We start from the raw sequence: 5,960 nt of genomic DNA, 5'->3' as shown, positions 1-5,960 counted from the left end.
AGAGAGAGAGAGGGCTTGAGGGTCAAAAGGTGACATTGCTCTCACAGCTTTGCAAACACAGCAGCTGTCGCCACAGAATTCCTCAGCCCTTCTACCCCAATCAACAAGGACTCCAGACCGCGCTCTAATCCCTTCAGCAAATCAGAACTCTGTGTGGCCCCAATGACCTAACACGCTTGCTCTCTTTGGAGGAAGAGGCCCGAGCTTTTTAAAACACTAGCCTCAGAAACGGGCGGGACAGTCTTTTGATTTTTCCTTTTACCCATAGAGGAAAGAGAAACAATGGAAGACGATACAAATCATTTACCGGAGGGGTTCGCTTACCCCAGGGCTTCAAAAGAGAAGTCTGAAAAAGAAAACAGAAGAGCATTTCAAAGGCATCCTTGCCATGAAGCCAAACTCATCCAAAAGCAGAAGGAACCGGCTCTGTGGGGGTCCTCGACCAAATAAGCTGCTTGTTGACAAAATCTGCACGAGGCCGAAGCCTGAATTAAGGTTTCTCCTTCCCAGGTCCCAGCATGTTCAAAAGGAACAGGAGGAGGAGGAAACGCTGCCAGGGTGATTCCTTAGGATGGAGTCGGCATCTTTTGAAGCAGCAGTACTGCGTCTTCCTAAGAGATCACGCCAAGACGTCCCAAACAGGAAGAAAATGATAACACGAAAGAACTTCCACTTCCGGCACATGGAGGTGGGATGGGGTGGGGACTGGGTTATGGGTTATATAGTTTTTTCTTTTATTTATTTTTCTCCTAATCCAGTCTCCAGTCTCAAGACATCTCAAAAACAATCATCACCCTCACCTCGGTTGCAGTCAGACAGACAGAAGACAGACGACAGACTGATAGACGAGCACCTGCCTCACGGAGGTGATGCTGCCACAGTCACATCCAAGCAAGCGACGGCAAGGGAAGCCCCATTCCGGTTTAAGCCCAAAGCCTCACTCCCATTTGCCTGCTGATGTAGAGACTAGAGACATCGATACACTTGAAGTGTGAACTCCATTGAGTTTATAATAATAAAAAAAAAAGAGGAAGAATGGATTGAGGCTTAACCAAACACGGAGGTAATGTTGTACTTGTCATAGAGGTGTTAAATTTGTGTTTGTAGAATCACAATGTTTATGTAGGGACAGTTCCTTTGCATTTTAATAAATAAAGCTTGCCTGAAGATCAGAGAGTAAAACAGCCCCGCTGGTCAGCCTTACAGACCAGGCAGTGGTGACACACACCATTAATCCCAGTAGCCACACTAGTTGCCATAGAAACCAGGCGGTGCATGCCTTTAATCCTAGTGGCGCACACCTTTAATCCCAGCCCTAGAAAGAATTATGAAACGAGAGGAGACAGCTCTCAGTCTCATTCTGAGATTCCTGGAGGCAGGATCGCCATTTTCGGATTGAGGTCGCGGTAAAGAGCCAGTGGCTGGCTGCTTTGCTTCTCTGGTTTTCAGGTTGAACCCCAATTTCTGTCTCTGAGCTTTTATTAATCATGCTTCTCCTTTATATTTGTTACCTAGGTGACCTTTGAAAATGCTGTCAGTTCTTTTAAAAACCATAGTTTGGACGTCTGTTGCAAGGAACCGCTTGTTAGTCCCGGCTGCCCAGAACTGAAATAATCAAACAGAAACTGTATTAATTAAATCACTGTTTGGCCATTAGCTTCAGCGTCTTATTGGCTAAACTCTTACATCTTAATTTAACCCATTTCTATTAATCTATATATTACCATGAGGTCATGGCCTACCAGCAAAGTTTCAGCACATCTATCTCCAGCGGCTCCATGGCGTCTCTCTGACTCCGCCCTTTTCTTCCAGCATTCAGCCTAGCTTTCCCTGCCTACCTAAGTTCTGCCTTGCTATAGATCCAAAACAGTTTCTTTATTCATTAATGGTAATCACAGTACACAGAGGGGACTCTGACATTAGACGTCTGTAAAAATGTCAGGGATTTTTTTGGTGGTGTTGTTGGTTTTTTTTTTTTTTTTGAGACAGGGTTTCTCTGTAGCTTTGGAGCCTGTCCTGAAACTAGCTCTTGTAGATCAGGCTGGCCTTGAACTCACAGAGATCCGGCTACCTCTGCCTCCTGAGTGCTGGGATTAAAAGTGTGCCACACCACCGCTCAGCAAATGTCGGTATTAAAGCGAGAACAATGGTTCATTCCTGTAATCAGAGCTACTCACAAGGCTGAGACAGAAAGATCTCTACAAACTCTAAGCCAGCTTGGGCACTCCTCAAGCCCTGGGCTACTACTAGCCTGTCTCGAAAATGTGAATGATAACAGAACCCGTATCAAAGTTGTTATAAATATTGTATTATGCGTGGAGTTCTTTGTATAAAGCAGGCTCTCAACCAGCATCAGCTGTTAGTACTACAAACTATGACGTAACAGCACTCGAGTAGGGACGGCACCAGTAGGAGAGATGGTCCAGCTCCAGTGCGACAAACTGGCATAGAACTGGCTTTGATGAGCAACACACACACATACAAACCACTCTGTAGAGCTGAGGGGGAAGAGAGGTTAAATCTGTCTCCCTGTGACTTATAGAGTCATGATCTTTTTTAAGGTTATTGCAGTGAGAGTAAGAGCTGAAGATAAAAGAAACAGTGAGAGATGGGACCTGGAAAATCTGATCTTCCATGAGTTCAAGAATGACCACCCATTGGCACCAGCTACGTCAAGCCGTCCATGCTGGGACATGGTTAATAGTAACTGCCAGGTAGATGATGTTCCTTCTTGGAGAACAGTCATCAGAGAGACGAGACTGATCAGGCAGAGAGACACTCGGATGTGATGTGAGCAGGTGCTGGATACACCATAAGCGGAGAGAACTCGGGAGTACAGTCTCTACGGACTGTGGCATGGGAGCTTGACACAGAAGCTCTTCAAAAGCGCCCTCGCGTGCCTCGCCTGAGGAGGGACCCGTTCTCACCACTGCCTCAGCAAGCAGTCACGTGGAATGCAAGAAGTGTGCTAAACTTGGCAAAGTCCCACTGGTGGCCACACGTATTAGCCAGGGAGACATATAGGAGGACATCATTCAAAACCAAGCTGAAAGAATACAGCCAAAGTCAGCGAACGTGCTGGGAGGTCCTTCTGTGCCTGTGGTGCCGATGCTGCAGGGAGGACCGGACGGTCAGGCACAGGGACCCACAGGAGGCAGCTCTCAGCAGGTGGCAATGCATGCCCCCTCACAGTGGCTGACCATTCTTCTGAACACTATTGGGAACCCCACATGCGCAGAAATGGAGGCGGCTCTGTACTGCATCCCTGAAAAGGTTAAACATTTGCAGTTATCTCACAGATATTACAGGAGTGCCTGACTTTAACAGAATGTGTAACGTGCACAATCCGTGTCCTGTCATGTTTTTCTTCAGGAACAAGTATCTTGTGATTGATTTGGGCACTGGCAGCAATAACAAGATCAACTGAGCCGTGGAAGACAAGCAGGAGAGGGCTGATGTCATAGACTGCACTGTGGAGCCCACAAAGGCCAGGACCTGGTGGTATCTCCCAATGACTACGTTACAAAGCACGGAGGCTGAGCACTGTCCACAGAGGCCGAATAAAGGACACCAGGAGCTACTTCCGCACATCAGCCCTTCATAGGGGAAGACCATGCAGCAGCTTGTGGTTCTAAGGCTGTAGGATCCTTGAGATGGGGCTTACAGGCCTTAAAGAGCTGAGGCAAATAAACATATGGCGAACTGCCAAGGTTGGACAGAAAGAGACGCTCCAGCAACCTGACATGAAAATATATCTATATATTGATATCTATATATCAGTAATGAACTTGATGAGAAAAAAAAGGGGGAGCATGGGTAGACTATCCCATTTACAATAGCTTCAAAAAATATTTGGGGTGGGGAGCCTGGAAAGATGGCTCAACAGATAAAGGTGTTTGGTATGCAATCCCTGGAACCCATCTGAAAGTGGAAAGAGAACACCAGCTACACCAGTGTTCTCTGAGCCCCACAGTGGAGCATGCATGGTACACACACCACAGTGAGAGGGGAAGGACAGAGAAAGGAAGAGGGACAGAGAGAGGGAGAGGGAGGGAGGGAGAGAGAAAGAGAGAGAGAGAGAGAGAGAGAGAGAGAGAGAGAGAGAGAGAGAGAACACCAGCTACACCAGTGTTCTCTGAGCCCCACAGTGGAGCATGCATGGTACACACATCACAGTGAGAGGGGAAGGACAGAGAAAGGAAGAGGGACAGAGAGAGAGAGGGAGGGAGAGAGGGAGAGAGAGAGAGAGACAAAGACAGAGACAGAGAGACAGAGAGAGAGAGAGACAGAGAGAGAGAGAGAATAACAAATTAAAAATAGGAGTATACCCAACCAAGGAGAGGAAATGCCTGTACAATGAAAATTTTGAAATAAAATTGAAAAATATACTAGATGACAGAAACTGTCCATGCTTCTAGGTTACCCGGATTAACACTGTGAAAACGACTATATTGCCAAAAGTGGTGTATAGATTCAATACGATCCCCAGAAATCTTCCCACAGAATTATAAAATAGACTCCTAAAGTCCATATGGAAACACCCAGGCAGAAAAAGGTCCTGAAGAAAATAGAAAGTTTGGCCCATTCAGAAGAGCAAGGTGGTCATTGTGGCTAGTATAAAATGAAGAAGAAAACTGGAGGACTCAACAAGAACCAAGTCATAAAATGGAGTCCTTATTCTGGAAACCTCTTGCAGCCATCTGTGAAAGAAAACTCGCAAGCTTAGTTGGAATTGCTGTCTCAGATAAGACCCCAAATCAAGTGGTCTACCAGCCCTGTTCCTAAGCAGCCATCCACACGAAGCCAACGATGTCATCAATCTCCATCCATGGTGGTGAGGCAAGCCATATGCAGGCTGTTCATGGTGAACACACAGTAGAGTTTGCAAGTGTTTTTTACAGTATCCACACTAGCTGTAAAAATCATTAGTGTCCAATTTTCCTTAGATACGTGTCTCAACTATTTACTGAGCCATCAAGCCATGACAGGTAAAGTATAATAACCACAGAGCTGACTTTAAATTGAAAGCATTTGACAGTTGATGCCTGCTGTGGTCAACCTTCAGGGTCACTGAAAGCACCAATCCTTTGAAGCAGTTCGAGTGTGATAAAATCAGAGGGAGGGAAAGCCTGGAAATATCAGGCAACAGTCAGTGACAGTTACTCCCAAACCAGAGACTGTGCACACGTTCCTCGGACTCCTAACAGAACCATGCTGTCCAAAGGCAGGGTGTCTTACTCCCAGAAAATACCTGCTTACTGGACTATATTTTAGCTTAACGTAACATGTCAGCAGTTTTTCTTCCGTGACTCTAAAGCCAACCCCATCAGTCATCTTGAGGGTAGCTTTGTCACAGACGCCTCAGTGAGCTGAGGTAATATTTTCCAAGGACAGGCAGCCACATGCCCTTTACTCTTTCTGTTGCATGAATATCTTCCAATATCTGGCCACCCTGCCAAGAAAGGATATACAGAACAAATGTTGTCAAGAATGAATAGGACTGGTACAGTATAGTGATACATATCTTTATTTTCAGCACTTGGGACATTGAGGCAGGAGTGATCTCAAATTCAAACCCCTAGGAGTTACTGCTCCATCTCTACAGCAGAGAGGATCCAAGAGGGACAAGGCTGGAAGTTCCACTGGGTTGTCCCACTTGGATCAGATGACTGGGTAACGAGTGGGTAATGAGCCAAGTCTTGTCCGTATTCCTGGTTCTGGTGCCAAGCAGTGGTGTGAGATACTTGTCTATATTTTGTCAATTATGTTTTAAATAAACACTGATTGGCCAGTAGCCAGGCAGGAAGTAGAGGCGGGTCAAGGAATTCTGGGAAAAAGGAAGCCCATTCCTCTGCCGTCCTTTCCCCAACCAGAAAAGAAGTAAGATGTGACTGCCCCGCTGAAAAAGGTACTGCACCATGTGGCTGGCATAGACAAGAATAATGGGCTAATATACCTTA

At 46.1% G+C, this 5,960-nt stretch overlaps 1 pseudogene; it reads left to right on the top strand.

The window, feature by feature from the left end:
• Window positions 1–3,108: 3,108 nt before the first annotated feature.
• On the top strand, window positions 3,109–3,540 carry LOC106144059 (annotated as a pseudogene).
• The last annotated feature ends 2,420 nt before the right edge of the window (window positions 3,541–5,960 follow it).

The sequence above is a fragment of the Microtus ochrogaster genome, chromosome 24 (genome assembly GCF_000317375.1).
Source record: "Microtus ochrogaster isolate Prairie Vole_2 chromosome 24, MicOch1.0, whole genome shotgun sequence".
NCBI lineage: Eukaryota > Metazoa > Chordata > Mammalia > Rodentia > Cricetidae > Microtus > Microtus ochrogaster.
This window is presented reverse-complemented; position numbering and strand designations above follow the sequence as displayed.